General features: G+C 34.7%; 1 protein-coding gene across 1 annotated transcript in view; it reads left to right on the top strand.

Moving 5' to 3' along the window:
- Window positions 1-925: 925 nt before the first annotated feature.
- LOC135842437 (homeotic protein antennapedia-like) overlaps window positions 926-16,555 on the top strand; it is a 58,595-nt gene continuing 42,965 nt past the window's right edge. Inside the window, exon 1 of the mRNA XM_065359899.1 lies at window positions 926-1,288. The gene's annotated coding sequence lies outside the window, so the exon portion shown is untranslated. The remainder of the gene's footprint in view (window positions 1,289-16,555) is intronic.

Genomic DNA, 16,555 nt, shown 5'->3' on the forward strand with positions numbered 1-16,555 from the left:
CCACCATCGCCATCACCCGGATGCGAAAAAAATCATTTTTCACTTGTCATCTTCTTACGCGTTGGTCTGTGGCGTGTATGACATTGATTAAGAATCGACAAGCCGTATCTCACATAAGGGTAAATGTGATTCAAGCGAGATCCCCCGCCCAGCGTAGCAACCCTAATCTGTGCACGAATGATTTTACCCTTACCTATATGTACCTACATGCTTGGTTGTCACATTTCCGAATATCTTCTTCGTGTCCCTGCGGTGCAGCGTATCTGTATCACCTGTCTTATTGGTGGGACATATTATTGTACCCTGGGTAGGTATTTCATGATTGTGAACTGAGTCTTGGAATTGTTACTCTATGGTTGCTGATAATGGTTCGTTCGCGATGTGTAAGTTGGTGGTGATGGTGTAGTGAATAGTGGCCATGTTTCGAATACCTATTTGGTAGATAAATCGGTTGTTTGGTCAGTTTATAGTTATTCGCGAGTGACCTCTATTGCAATTTGATCATGTGATGTGTCAGCAGAATCTGTCAACCTCATATAGGGTGATTAGGTCTACTCCAATCAGAAAGTCTACGGTATCGATTCCAAACCGTAACAAAAGTTCGACGTTCGTGTCCCCCAAATCATAGTTCATTTTTTTCACCCCTCGTTACTCCTCCTATTCACCTACCTTCTGTCTTTCTGTCTGCGTACCATATACACATAAAAAGAAGCACGAGACATAGGAGAATGAAAACTATTTCAAACATCTATTACTCGGTAATGACAGATGGGTTGCAGTTTGCGTGCTGCGTCGTCGTCGTCGTCATCATCGTCATCATCATCAGCATCGTTCTAGTCGTCGTCGTCGTCTGATGTCACCGCGGGCATCATTCAGTTCTGCGTGACTTATCTTCGAGCGTTTATAGTGATGTGTGCCCGGTTGTGATGTATCTCTGTGTCTTATTTTAATGATGCTATTGTGGTATATGTCGTGTGTATCTGTAGATCTACATGCGGCGGCGGTAGTTCGTGTATAGAAGGTTTGTTGTTGTTATTGTTACCTATTGGTGTTTTTTTTTCCTCGTTCACCCGAGAGTATTTCGGTAATGAGACTGATACCTTGGCGATGGGTAATTTAACACGTGTATGTGTTTCCGATGAGGTTTAATTAGTGATGAATTTACATTACGCGGGGTTAAGTTACGCCGATCGAAGTGGTATGATAAGCGAGATTTCAACCGTTTCTGCTGTGTCGACGTCACGGTATACCTTATGGCGAACATGGTCGCAGTTAGCAGTATCGTCGAGTAAGTTGTCCATTTTAATGTGCATTTTTTGGCATTTTTCCCCCCATTTTAGTGTACTTAAATGGTATGAGGAAGAGTGATTTTGATTGATTTTCAAAATATGTTCATTGTTCATTGCATAGTTAATACGAAGAAGTATTTCAAGTGATCTTTTAAAGGTGGCTTAAGGATCCAAAATTATGTTGTTTTTTTTAAGTTTTGAAAGCAAAAATTGAGCAAAAAATGTTTAAAACAGTTGAAGTGATGAAAAAGAATGCAAAAATTTTTGAAATGCAGTATCCCAAAATTAGGGAAGAAAAATCTGAGAAAGTTCATCGTTCTTTCCAAATAGGTATCTATTTCTGATAAGCATCTCAGTGAAAAACTAATAATTTGTAGCAAAGAGGAAATTTTATGATCTACAATTATTTAAGTTCAGTTCATTTTTTTCTTAGAATGCTTACTTTTTTCATAAAATTAATATTTATGCTGAAAAGTTCTTACAAAAATATGAAAATTTGAAAAATTTGAGTGATTGTGGAATATTTTTAAAACGAAGCATGAAAAAAAATAAAAAATTGTTACCAATAGTGTAGGAAATTTTAAACTCTACAAGTTTTGTTCAGTGAATTTCCCCCTAAACTGCTTAGTTTTACTACAATTCTGAGTTTAATGTTTAGAGGGGGGGGGGGGTGATAAGCGTGAAACATTTAAACGAGTTTTTCTCAGAACAAGTTTTAAGACAATGTTGATTTTTTTAATAGAAAGGCACATTTTTGGGAATCGTTTGAATATTTCCTGCTCTGATGAGAAAATCAAATCACCATCAGTTACCTATTACTGGTATCTTACGTAGAAAAGCAAATTCACTGTCACAATTGAATTCCCATTACAGGGTGTCTCCAACGGTCATGAAAGTCATGAATTTTGGTAGGTGGTCATGAAAGTCATGAAAAGTCATCAAAAAGTCATGAATTTTGCTCGAAACACAGTTGAAATTTTTTTTAAAAACCTATAAAATGAAAAAAAATCAAAAATGAAAAATTTGTTTAAAAAATTAGAGAAATGAAAAAACTGAGATACTGCTTGCTTACAAATTTAAAAAAATTCCCTCGCTGTTCCAAGTTATTTAATCATCATTTTTTGGGGGGGAGGGGGTATTTTCATGCAGTAAAAATGTGAAAAAAAATGTCTTGTTTTTTGTCAGACTTGCAAAAAAATCGAACTTTTTTATCAAAAATTGCCAGGAAAGACCTGTTTGTTATCAAAATTATCAAAATGACGTGTCTATTTTTTCCGGTTTTTTTTTCTTTCTTTTTTTTGCCAAAATTGCAGAAGAACCAGTTTTTTGTCCATAAAATTTGACAGAAAGCTTTGCTTTTTTGTAAAAAGAAAATGTATTTTTTGAAAATTATGGCCAAAGAGTGATTTTTCAACTTTTTTAGCAATTTTGACAAAAGTTGAGATTTTTTTTATAATTTTGACAAAAACGGAGACGTTTTTGATGTTTAAATACGGGTATATGAGCCTTTTGCAGACAAAATTTTAATCGCTGACTACGAGAGTGACTATAAAATTGAGGACCAGCACACAATTTTAAAGGAAAATAAATTTTTTTAGACAAAAGTATAACTTTTTTTTGTAATAGCCTAATTTCAGTTGCTAAATTTTGATTTTCAATTTTTGGCAAAAATTTTTTTTTCAAATTTTTTATGATAAAAAAATCAAAATTTGATCAAACTGAAGTAAGAAGCTAAAATTTGGTTTATAGTCCATTTTTGATATTTCAAATCGATTTATCGTGATTTTCAGCATTTCTGGAGCCTTTGGTGGTTTTTTTTTGGATTTTTGGATTTTCGAAAAAAGTGAAATTCAGCAAACATAAAGTTAAATATATCGTTTTTGTGAGTCTTTTGATCGATGCAACGAATAATAGATTTTCAATTATATTTTTTACCCGTTCTAATTCAAAATTCTGTTCGGCGCCATTATTTTCAAAACAAACAGTTCGCCGTATGTATGGTGCTCTAGTAAAAAAATCAAAATCAACGATTGAATGACCAACGGCTTTCCTCGTAAGATTGCCAATGTTTTCCATCAAAGCTCATTCAACAAAATTTCTAACCAAATAAGCACACAATATCCACATTAGACCGAATCAAAACACCTCCTCGGTAAATTGTATCCAGTGAAATTGTATATATTATTTATAATATGCAAGACGACGAAAAAAACAACACCGTATACGACATTCTTCTATAGCCTATATTATGTGTATAGTACTACGTATTCGCTTTACATTATATTAGAGAGATTATAAAAACACAAGGCAGGGTACAGGACAGGAGAAGGCGCGTAATTCAATGCAAATGGCTCACAGCTACGTCTTGTCCTTTGTATTAAAGCGCAACCTAATGTCTTAATCAAATAAACCAGTTCCACATAATAACGGTTTCGCGTATACATTAAATATCAGTTTGTGAGCTGTGCGGTGGCTCACCTCCCTACATAAAATGATATTAATGTAATAGGTTAATTTAAACGCCATAACATCGCCAGCCGCACCGTATAAGCAATTGGTCTCGTCTAATGTATAGGTACCTATGTATAAAAACAAGGGGCTGTTGGCTGCTGTGACTATTCATTATACAGTAGGACAAAAATTCACTATAGGTATATACTTTGCTGATTCTGTGCAATGAGGCGACGAGAAGATGGCTCACATGTAAAATGATAATCATCGCAGGGTGAAGAAAATCTTAATTACAAACAATTGTCAGCCTTTAACCATAGAGTCGTCCTTTGGTCACTATATTATATAAGCTAAATTCCTCCCTCTTTCCCAACCCACCTGACGTTTCGGAGTTCGGTACATGAGGCTGGCATTCGACGCCTTACTGCGAAACAAGCAGCGGCAACGAGACCAGAAAGAGACACGGAGAATTGGAATTAGCAGAGACGGGTGCGACGAAGAGGCGAATGTTTGCTTAATGCGTTAACATTAAGTATTAACGCCGTATAATTTATTCCAGCGGCGGTTTAATTTATGAATCCCTTTATTCCCGCGTTCGAATAATCGATACCTTTGCATGCTGCCTGCTGTACATCCTAGCAACTTAAGTATAGACTGTATACACCATGTACCTACTCTACGTTTTCTATCTCATTTGTAGCATAAAAGAAGGCCGGTCATATGCAACAGATATCCCGTATAATTTCAAAATGTTAAAGACTTCATTTCGCTGCGCATCTTCTACACACACACATACACACGCACAACCGAAGCAGCGCTATTCGTTAACGTGAACTTTACAACTTTTGCTAGGTTCGATGTTGGTCAGCTTTCTGGTTTATTGAAAGGGAGACCAGCGGAAAAACTCGGCTCGTTAAACTGCCGAAAACTTTACCAGTCGAGGGTAAAACCGTGGTACTTGTGTAATGATCTAAAACACGTCAAAATTTTTGAAAAATGTTCGTATTTATAAACAAAATTTCCCTCGTGTCATCCGGTCCTCGAATCGCTTTATAGCCCAATCGTTTTATGTACTTATTTATTTCAGCGTATGATTCGTGTGATTTTTTTTTACAATTTTATCGCGTGGATTTCATATAGGTATAGGTACCTTTTGTCGATGATTATTTTTTTCTGCCTCGATTTTAGGGGGTAAAAATGGGTGGAAAAGTCGAAAACCCCAAAAACACTATTCAAGGGCAACATCCGGATTGTACGTATGCCCTATTTCAGGATTCTGGGTCGATCTCCCAAACCAATCCTTGTTATCAATCTGAATGAATATTTTTTCCTCGAATAAATTTTCTCCGAATGTTTTATATTCCTGACTGCCGAATTTTCAAATCTGATTTTCCGAATTTAATTTTCCTCGAACGACCATTCCTCGAATTAGTTTTTCTCAAAAATTTGATTTTCAAATGCAAAGATTTCTTGCAATTTTAGCAACAAGACAAAACTTCTCAAATAATGACAAGAGAAAAACCGGCCCTAATTTTTGGGATTTGGACAAAAAACTAGATTTTCTGACAATTTTGCAGACTAAAAAAAAACAATCTTTTTTTGGAAACTTTGACAAAAAATGTTCTTTTTACATTTTTTTTTTCAAGGTAGAATTTTCTGCAATTTTGATAAAAAATTGACTTTTTTGAAATTTTAATTAGAAAAAAAAAACAGTGAAAATATAATATTTATTTTATTTTGATACCTAATTCTGATAACAAACAGATCTTTTTTGGCAATTTTTGGTAAAAAAGTTGGATTTCTTTGAAAGTCTGACAAAAAACAAGACATTCTGAGAAGTTTGGTCAAAAAAAACTTTTTTCTGCAATTTTTGAAAAAAAACGGAATTTTTGACAATTTTGACAAAAAAAAACAGTCTAAGTATTTTTGAAAACTTTGCCAAAAAATGTTTTTTTTTTTACATTTTTTTTTAGTTGTCAAGAGCAATGATTAAAAGCCGCATCCATCTTGAGAAAAACTGTCTGTATCTTCATCGAAAAATTACAAAAAAAAGTTCATTTGCAGGAGAAATTCAAGCTTATTTTAGATTTGAAAGACCACATTTTTTTTTTCAGTTTCTTCATAATCGATAATTTTTGTTCCATGTCCGCAAGCTCCTCTTTTATGGCTCAAGTTCGAGATCAAAAGATAGGATCACCATTTAAGCTATATCGAGTCTATTAAGAATTCACCATTCACATCGACCATCCCTTAAACGTGGTATAGATTGAATGAAACCCGTATATTGAATGAAAGTCGCGCGCCCACTGTAATGGTAATTACTCGACGCGATTCGACTCATCATCTACACAGAGGTCCGGGTAGATATAGGCAATTTTATTTTCATCTTCGTATTGTTAACAAATTAAAAAAATGTCAATACTTATTGAAAGCTGGTTAATTTATGGAGTACGATATAAAAAGGTAGTCGGTGACATCGGCTACATAAATCACGTAGGTACGTAGCTCAGGCGCGAAATACGAGTCACAGGCCAAGCAGCAGAGGGGAAAGAGCACGTATATTAATTGTTATGCTATTAAAAAAAAATCGAACCATCGCGATCGTTCGCAAATCGATTATTAATTTGGCAATGCAGCGTCGGCGTATTTTCTATTTTTTTCCTCCCTTCTACGTAGGTATGGTATAGCTATACCAAAGCCCAAGTTTTTTTTCCAACATTTTATAGTACGAGCCCGACGTGTATATGGAAGTAGCTAGAGTACGAGTGGTAAAGGTAGAAGGGAGGAAAGAGAAGCCGAAGCCGCAGGATACGAACAATAGTAAAAGGATGAAGTGTGACGTGTTTTGTTAAGAATGAAGGGATTTATAAGTTGAAAAGGGACGCGAAGAGAGAAGGATTCGGAGTTGCAACCATGACACCTAGGTGGAGCTTATATACGTACGTATACACGACGCTTGCAGCGCGTATACCTTTAATACACGGGGCTCGAGACGCGATCGTCCGGACAGGGGACTGCGAACGGGGTAGAGGTGTCCTCTGGTATCTTTTCTTATGCACGGTAGTACTTGGATTTCACCGAACGACATGACGTCTAAACCCTAAACAGGGATTTCGTGTGCAAATGTTTTTACCCTCTCTGTGAGATTCCATTAAAAGGTTATATTATCTTCGTATATATTACTCCATAGGTGTATGCGATGTACACGCCAACGTATTCGTCCCGTTGGCGGCCTCCTCCACCGCCACCGCCGACACTCGACCCTTTTTTTTCCACACACCGATGAAGATTTGCCGGCCAGAGTAGCCTTTTACGAGAGAATTTGAAGCATTTTTTTCCCTCATATGTAGCGGGTTTCTATCTTTTATTGTTGGACGAATAATTGGTTTCCTGGAATGCGTTTTGAATTTTTTTTCTCACTTCAGGTAGCTGGTTAGGATTGAATAGGAATTTTTTTTTTGGTTGTCCTTGAAGAGTTACCGAGAATCGGCGGATCATTCGAAATGTGTGTGTGATTTGAAGCTCGAGTGGAGATATAACTGTTTCGTAATTCGTTCCGGTCTGTCTTTAGTACACTATCTATTCTAATTGTTTTACAAAGGGGTATTGTTTTTTGACGCTTGGGTCGAAGTATACGGATGTTTTTAGATAAAGCATCACCCCATGGCGCGCGCGTGTGGTCTTATTACGTACATACTAATGTTAGGTAATTTTAAGGAAGGGCTTGACATGAAAGCATCGCTGTTTACGGAAAATCAGGCTTCTGTTTCAAGATCGTATTGCGGGTGATATTCGAGCAAAAAATCGCCAAGTTGAACTCAATTTATATCTTACAACGAAACCTCGTGAGGTGTCGCCTCCAGTTTAAATTGTAAGAGCGAATTTCCACTTTCCAAATTTATTTTTTTATTTCTCCAGAATGTTTGAATTTTTTCAGAATTTTTGAATTTCTTCAGAAGGCGTGGAAATTAATTTGGGCAGCTGAAAATCGAATTGTAGTTCATTATTGACCTGTTTAATTACTAATTAGTTTATCGATATTTGGGCAAATTTTCAGGTAGACACCACATGTTTTTTTTCATTTTTTCTTCGTACAGAGATTCAAAAATGTTGAAAAAAATCTAAATTCGCACTGGAAGTTCTAGAATTGCCAAAAATAATTTTTAAACAAGATTAATACCTATGTAAACGTACCAGACAATATTTTGCCAAAAAAACCATTCGTAAAACGTCGTTTTTGAAAATTTAATTTTTCCTGGAAATTCGCCTACAAATCAGTATGAACTTTTGAACTGACACTCCTGGAATTTTGCAATGACCACCAAAAAAAGTCGAGAAGGTATCCAATATGGACCAATTGAAGTTGAAAGAGCTAAAATTTTGCCCCTTCCAAAGCCATTTGAAATTTCTGCAGAAAATTGGAAACTCTAGAGGCTTTAAAATAGTCTGAAAGTGGTAGTTTTCAAATTGTGGGGTGGTGAGAGGGTGTCCAGTAAACATTTTCAGATTAATTTTGAGCCCACAAATGGCTCATTTTCCAGGAAAGTGGCTCGCTATGGTGAAATTTGATAAATATGTCTTATATGGAGATAAATTTGTCGCATGCTACGCACTTCTCCTCCTTTCAGCCCAGAATTTCAATTCGAGATCAGAAGTTTTTTCGTATAAAAAAATGCTCGAGCCATTTGATAGCGTTTTCCCGGCAAACTGGTTATGCAATTTTATTAACACGAAATGCTAATCGCGATGCGTATAAATGCAGAAAATTCGCACTTAGCATTTTGATGATTTTTCAAAAAAATCGGAATAAGGGTGTTTTTAAATTGATTTGAGGTCGCAGAGTTTGAATCCAGGTTACATTTTATGACGTTTGTTATTACTCTCTCACTGAAAAAAAACCTACTTTTGTCTGGAATTTTTTTTCCAAAATTGTGAACTGGTCCTCAATTTTATAGTCACTTTTATGGTCAGCGACCTTGAAATAGTCTAATTTCAGTTGCTGGGTTTTAATTTTAGATTTTTTGCAAAATTTAAAAAAATCAAAATTTGCCTAATTTGCGAGGAAAAAATCAAAATTTTGATAAAATGGAGGTAAGGAGCTAAAATTTAGTTTATACCCTTTTTTTGATATCTCAAATTGATTTATCGTGATTTTGAGAATTTCTGGAGCCTTCGAAGATTTTTTTGATTTTCCAGTTTTGGAGAAATCGCCATAAAAAGACTATTTCTGTCCTATAAGATGGATTGAAGGTAGCCTAATTTCAGTTGCTGGGTTTTAGTTTTAGATTTTTTGCAAAATCTTAAAAAATCCTTTATTTAATTTGTGAAGGAAAAAAATCAAAATTTTGATAAAATTGAGATAAGGAGCTAAAATTTGGTTTATACCCTATTTTTGATATCTCAAATTGATTTATCGTGATTTTGAGAATTTCTGAAGCCTTTGAAGATTTTTTTGATTTTCCAGTTTTGGAGGAATCGCCATATAAAGACTATTTCCATAAGTTACTTTAAAATGGATTTAAGGTGATTTTGAGCCGTTTTGGAGTTTCCAGCAAATTTTTGGATTTTTTTAGTTTCCGAAAAATTTCCTTGAAAAGGCTTAATTGAAGTTCAGCCCCAGTCAACTCGAATACATCGTCTTGGTGGCCTTTTAGATGGATCTAGACTTGAATTTTCAAAATTATTTTTTATTGGTTTAAATTCAAAATTTTTTTCAGTGATTTTTTACCTCCTAAACTCGATTGATTATGGTTTTGAGCTGTTTTGAAACCTCCAGAAAATTTTTGCATTTTTCCGGTGAAATTATCATTTAAAAGGTGGGATTGAAATTCAACATTTTGTGAATTAGATCCGCCGTTGTTAGTTCTCCGAGAGCTGTTTCCAGCGGTTCAGACTTCAGATCTGTAATTTCAACTTTTTGAAAAAAAATCCCATGAACAGAAAAATTACGAACAATTGATTTTGCAAGGCAAAAACGGAGATTTTAATCGTTCTTTAGCTTTTTATATTGATGTTCGAATGTTCGAAAAACACGAATTTTTAATTTATTTTTTGAATCAAAGAAAGAAAAATGTTTAAAAAAGTGAATCGAATTTTTAAAAAATCGACCATCTAATCGATCTCGAAATACAAACGGTTGAAAAAAGAGCGAAAAAAAATATAGAAACCGAACATTCCGATACCAATTTATCTAAACTTGACAAGAAGCAGAGAATTGCAGAAGGGGTCATGAGAACTCGATCAAAAAATAAGGCAGGTGCAGAGGTAAACAAAACAAAAACGAGATCGAGGTCAATTAAAATTTGCCAGCGATAACACCACGCCACGTAACAGCAGCCGGAGGTCTCTAAACGATAAGCGGTGCTGAGGCGAAATTGGAGAAAAGCTAATTTGCGAAAGCGACAAAAAATTCGGTCTGTGTCTTTCTTCTGTAGGTACAGTGTGTCTGTACTGGGCGAGATAATTACGCCAGTATGTAATACTGTGTATAGGTAGTATACATGTATATATGATCTCATTAGTAGAACATCGTGGCGTCTCGAGCTCGGTGTGGCAAAGCACAAGAGTAGAACGAGAACGCGTAGGTAGGTAGGCTTTCTCATATCTCATATTTACGGTGGTATCGCATCGTATACTCGTGTATGAGTATATTTTGGTGTGTAAATCGTGGCTTGGCTTCGATACCGCTGCGTATAATTTGTCACAGCTGGAGTAATTGGTAAAATAATCGAGCCGTTTACCGCGCGTTTTTGTCCACGTAATTAATATCGCAGATCCGATATCGATTAATTAACCGAACAGATACACACATGTGTGTACAGCTACAGTGTACCCGATGCGACATCGCGACAATCGAACACATACAGTAGCATTGCTACTGATGATGATGCTGCGAACAACGTGTATAATTGAGCGAGATGCGGGTGCTGGGATTTTTTTTCATTCAATTAAGAAAGTTGTAATTACTTCGAGATCTCGAGTTAACCGAAAAGGATGACGGGGGGAGTGAAGATGGCGCTTATTTCAGTTTGTCGTATGTAAACAAACGTCATGTCAAACTGAAACAAGTTTTTGACGGGTGAAGTCGATTTGTGCCCGAATTATTATTTTATATATCATACCTGCATCAGTGAATCGTGTATATCTATGTACGTGGTTAATGCTTTTTTTTCAAAAAGTGTGCGCTGTACGAGTAATTTTGACTATCGCGAGCTTTCTTTAATAACTGCATAAAAAGTCGCCGGTATGTTATGCTACTTTGTCGCGTAGATTTACTTATAGATACGTTTATACTTACAAGTATTACCGCGGTAGTCGCTCACGATTTGTGTGGTTTGCTGGTTTGCTATACGATAATTAGCGTGGTGTGTGTGGTCATGGCCATGGTCAGGTAATTAGTTTGACTTTGGCCTTATCGAGTTTACTATAAGTATACGTTCAATGCAACCATACTTTACACCGCCTTATAGTTCGCGATTTTTTTCCCGCCGATTCGTCAATTATTCGGGCATACAATATAGACGTTGATTTGTGATGGCGAAATTATCTGTACTCATAAGTATCTACTAGGTATGTACATCGTGAACGAGATGCTGATTTTATTGCAATGCGCGATATATGGTAATTTATTGCGAATATGCCAAAATTATAGCCTCGTAAAGAATGAACTTCTTGAACCAGTTGATGGAACAGGTGTGCTGCATAATATAGGCCTACCTATCTGAGGTGATTGATGCCATAAATTTTCTTTTAAATTAATGGTCTGGTATATTGACGAATTTTCATCGATTTGAGGTAATTTTATGTTTTTCGTGAATCATTTTGCAGTTATGATTTTTTTTGCATAAATTGATGAAATTTTGAACTTTATTCCCAATTTTTTGATCTAGCTTCCGGAGTTTTCCAGTTTTAAAAAAAATTTACATTTCTAGGTAGTCGAATAATTGAGTAAATTTTTATTAAATTCACTCTAGCAAGTTTTCTAATTTCTCCGGAAATTACAAATTACTCCATGGAGGCTCCAACTTGTGATTATTTTTGACTTGATTACGTAGACCCAACCATACAATATCTTGTTGAAAAAAACGCTCACTTTCCGGCGTCTTTGAAGATTTGAGTTTATCCACATTTATTCTGGAATTTACTGCAAAATTGGTCAAAAATTCACTTATGAATATGCAATCTTACAATTTACAAAATTGTTCGAAAATTCAGTTTTGAACGCGCATTTCTTGGAATTTCGCGGTAACTTGGACGTGAAAAGGTCGATAGACGTGAACAGAGTCCAATATAAGCATATCGACTGAAGTTATAGGATTCTAAAGTTGATTTTTAGTCCTTCCATGAGTTATTTGAAGTTTCAGTAGAAAAGAAAACTGAAAAATTGCTGGGGTTTCAGAATGACATTTAGTAGTTGTTTAAAAATTTCCCTCGCAGTTTTTTTTAATTTTTACATTTTTTAACGTTTTTTAAACCCCGTATTAGGGTTGTCCACATTTACACAGCAAAACTTATTTTGTTAAATATTCACTGTCTCACCCGCTCATTTTTTTCCTTTAGGTGTAGATAGTACACAAAAAAAATTTCAGCCAAATCCGTGAAGATTAACCCGTGCCCCCGGGCCACTCAATGTCCTTATGGGAATTAACATAGGATTGTACCTGTAAAAAACACAAAACTTCAGTTTTGACCGAATTTCTTTGAAATTGATGGTTTGGAGCATAAAAAGCAATAGTGTGAACAACTTTGAAGTGTTTTGATGAATTTTCAACTCCAAGGGGTCCATTATTGAGGAGCCACAAACCCCCAAATATCGTGAAAATTGCGGTTTTTGGCGTTTTTTGGGGGTTTGTGGTTCCTCAATGATGGACCCCTTGGAGTTGAAAATTTGTCAAAACACTTTAAAGTTGTTCACACTATTGCTTTTTATGCTCCAAACCATCAATTTCAAAGAAATTCGGTCAAAACCGAAGTTTTGTGTTTTTTACAGGTACAATCCTATGTTAATTCCCATAAGGACATTGAGTGGCCCGGGGGCACGGGTTAATCTTCACGGATTTGGCTGAAATTTTTTTTGTGAACTACCTACACCTAAAGGAAAAAAATGAGCGGGTGAGACAGTGAATATTTAACAAAAAAAGTTTTGCTGTGTAAATGTGGACAACCCTACCCCGTATGAATGAATTTTCAGTTACTTATTGGGTTTTAGGACAGGTATTTGATCTAGATTAATCTCATTGAAATTGGAAATGAGGAGTGCTAATTTTATAATTATCTGGCTTTTAAAAACTTGGAAACATTGATCAATTCCAAGTATTTCAAGTGCAGGGTACTTACAGATAAATAGTTAGGTAGATATCTGATTTATTAATCTTTTTTAGAATTTTAAAAATTTGAATTTTTTTTGGTAAAATCTTCATGTGTCAAACTGTTGAAAATTTCGGAGAGGGGATACCATTCTTGAGGTTTCCAGTTACATTGATGTAGACTTTTAGGTTATCAAATCTTACTTCTGAAGATCTTGAAAAAAAAAACAACAACAAATTACTATTAAAATTATGTCAAACTTTTAAAATAAGATTTTCCAAAATCTTGTTAAACTTTTAGAAACTTGAGAAAAGTTTGAGCAATTTTTGATCCCATGTCTAGCTCGCAGAAGAGAGTTCACCTCTTTTTTTTTTTTGCTGAATTACGGGTAATTTTTGGTAAATTACAGGTAATTTTTAAGGATGGAAAGCAAAATCTATAGCCAAAGCTGTACGATTGAAAAGATAAAAGTTAGTCCAAAGTATATTTTTCAGCTTTCTTTGAGCTTTTTTGCAAATTTATTTGATTCATTTCAGTTTGAGTTATTTTTCAATTTTTACTTTTTACTTTTCTCCTTTACCTATTCGGTTTTTTTGTTCGTTGTTTTTTTTTTCACTTTCCTCTCAATGCACCTCATTAAAAAAAATAATCAAGGATTTTTGGAAGCTAAAAGCTAGCGGTTAGAAAGCTTTATGAATTTGAAAAGCTAAAGCTAAATTTTTAAAAAATTTTTGGAAGCTAAAAGCTTTAGCCCAAAGTTTTATCTTTAAGCTTTCCACCCCTGGTCATTTTTGATAAATTAGGTACGTGTAAATTCTGTTAAATTACGGGTAATTTCTGGTGAATTACGGGTAATTTCTGATAAATTACCCGGTAATTTTTGGTAAATTACCCGGTAATTTTTGGTAAATTACCCGGTAATTTCTGGTAAATTACCCGGTAATTTCTGGTAAATTACCCGGTAATTTCTGGTAAATTACCCGGTAATTTCTGGTAAATTACCCGGTAATTTCTGGTAAATTACGGGCAACTTTTGATAAATTACGGGTAATTTGTGGTAAATTACGGTTAATTACTGGTAAATTACGGTTAATTACTGGTAAATTACGGTTAATTACTGGTAAATTACGGTTAATTACTGGTAAATTACGATTAATTACTGGTAAATTGTGGTTAATTACTGGTAAATTACGGTTAATTACTGGTAAATTACGGTTGATTACTGGTAAATTACGGTTAATTACTGGTAAATTACGGTTAATTACTGGTAAATTACGGGTAATTACTGGTAAATTGCGCGTAATTTCTGGTAAATTACGGGTAATTTCTGGTAAATTACGGGTAATTTCTGGTAAATTACGGGTAATTTCTGGTAAATTACCGATTATTTCTGGTAGACTTTGTTTTTGGAAATTTTTAGTCTTGTAGTAGTCATCCTCTTTAAAACTTGGGAAAAAATGCTGTAGATTCTAATCACAATATGTATGTACCACATTATTCAGTTTTTCTGAAAATTTCCTATTTTGAAAACTGAAATACCAAAATAGTTGACTTTTACGAAATTTTAAATTTTAAATTGCTTCGTCTGATTTAACTTTATGAGACGAATAGTTGCAATTTTTTTCTGCATTATGACCTACCTCTGAAAATGAAGCTTGGTAACCACAATGTTTTTGAAGATAAATTGGTATAAAAATTTTTCTCAGCCCTGCCGATTACTGGGCGGGCTACGTTATTTAACTCAAAATCATGGTTTGTTGTCGTGAAGTTTTGCTAAATCAATTAAAATTAGATTCGTCAATTTCCAAAATTCCCCGCCGAAAATTGTAACTTGAATATTTTCCGCATCCTTCCTGTCTTATTAAATACAGCTTAAGTTATCTTCTCCAAAATACGTAATTCAATAAGTGAGTTTCTTACGTTTGTATAAAACTGTGTTTCGTTCTATAAATCTCCCCTTCAAAGAAAAAGCCACGCATGCGCGCACTCTTAGAAACGATACTGCCATAACTTTATTTACACAGAAGGCATTTTGTTCATCTCGCTGCCGATTGAAATGGATTACATTTAACAGAAGCTTGGAGAAAGATGAGACATCGAAATTTTCAACTATAAACAGATATTATTGTGATCTTGAATGGAATTTGTCGGAATTATGATGCTCATTTTTTTCCATTTTTTTTTTTTTTTTTTTTTTTTTTTTGAAAAATCAATCAGTGACGATGTCGAAACCTATGTATTTACCATTGTACCTAACGAAAAATTCAGGTTTGGGAAAAATTGATTAGACACATAGAAATTGTGAGTCATTTATCGACATTCCCAAAAAATTTAAAATTCCTATCTACTCACCTAATTATTAGATACTTAATTATCAAGAAAATGCTAATAACATCAACTATTGATTTCATTAATTTGCTGACGAAATCAGTCAATTTCTAATTATGGTAATAACAAGATTTTTTCCAACGAACAAATTAATTTTTTCTGCTTATCTCGAGCTAAAATTTTCATTAAACAAAAAAAATGTCAACGATTCAAAAACTTTTCTAAAAAAAAATCCTAGTGATCGATTAACAACACTTGTCTCATTCTTCCCTACCTACTGAAATACCACGCAACTCGATGTACCGCGCGATTGAAATCACCACCATAATTCAAAAATTCCTAGATCTTATCTGCGAATCCGAACAAGGCATTTATCCGTTTACTGGTTAATGATTGGACAAATCATTGAATCAATCGTGGCGTCGACTAGGTATCTCGGCATCCCTTGGTCTTGTATATGCAGCAATTTGCCTATTCTTTGGATAATTAATCGTACAAGTTGGCAAATCTTCAACATTTACCATCATCATTACCTACATAAAATAATTAAAAAACAACAATAACTAATAGGTACTCGTGTATATCTTCTCGATTATCTATTTATACCTATTAATAAGGTATAAAGCAAATTTTCGCAATACCAGTCCACATACACAACCATCACAGGTAGATACAGGTGCAGCTTCTCCAAAGGGATACCTGCAACTTCGAACATGTTGGACGGAAATGGCGTTAATGAAAAATCGATTCTTGATTTTTTTGATTACCATTCTTGGTATTTAAACTCGGGTACCATATTTTTTGTTCTACGTAATGTAAACTGGTCGTCGGTGTTCGCTAACGACTGTTATTTTTCAACTAACGCTACAGTTTGGTAGCAGGGGACGCGGGCAGAAGGGTAAAAAATTCAATTCTCGGACATAGGACGACGAGAATAAAATAGAAATGCGTCTACTAATTGGCACCGTGTGCGTATTTTTCTTCTTATAGTATATACCTGCTTAAGTATATGTGGTACTTGTGTAATGTAAATTTTTTTTCAAGTCCACTTCTGTGTTATGTACTACGTCGATGTGGTAATTTGCATAATGAGTGTAAAAGTTACGTTAATAGTACATTTAAAAGCCGACAAGGGGCTTTTACAAGTGGTTAGGTTGCGGTTGATTTTTAATTATTTGTTT

This window comes from Planococcus citri, chromosome 4 (assembly GCF_950023065.1).
Source record: "Planococcus citri chromosome 4, ihPlaCitr1.1, whole genome shotgun sequence".
NCBI lineage: Eukaryota > Metazoa > Arthropoda > Insecta > Hemiptera > Pseudococcidae > Planococcus > Planococcus citri.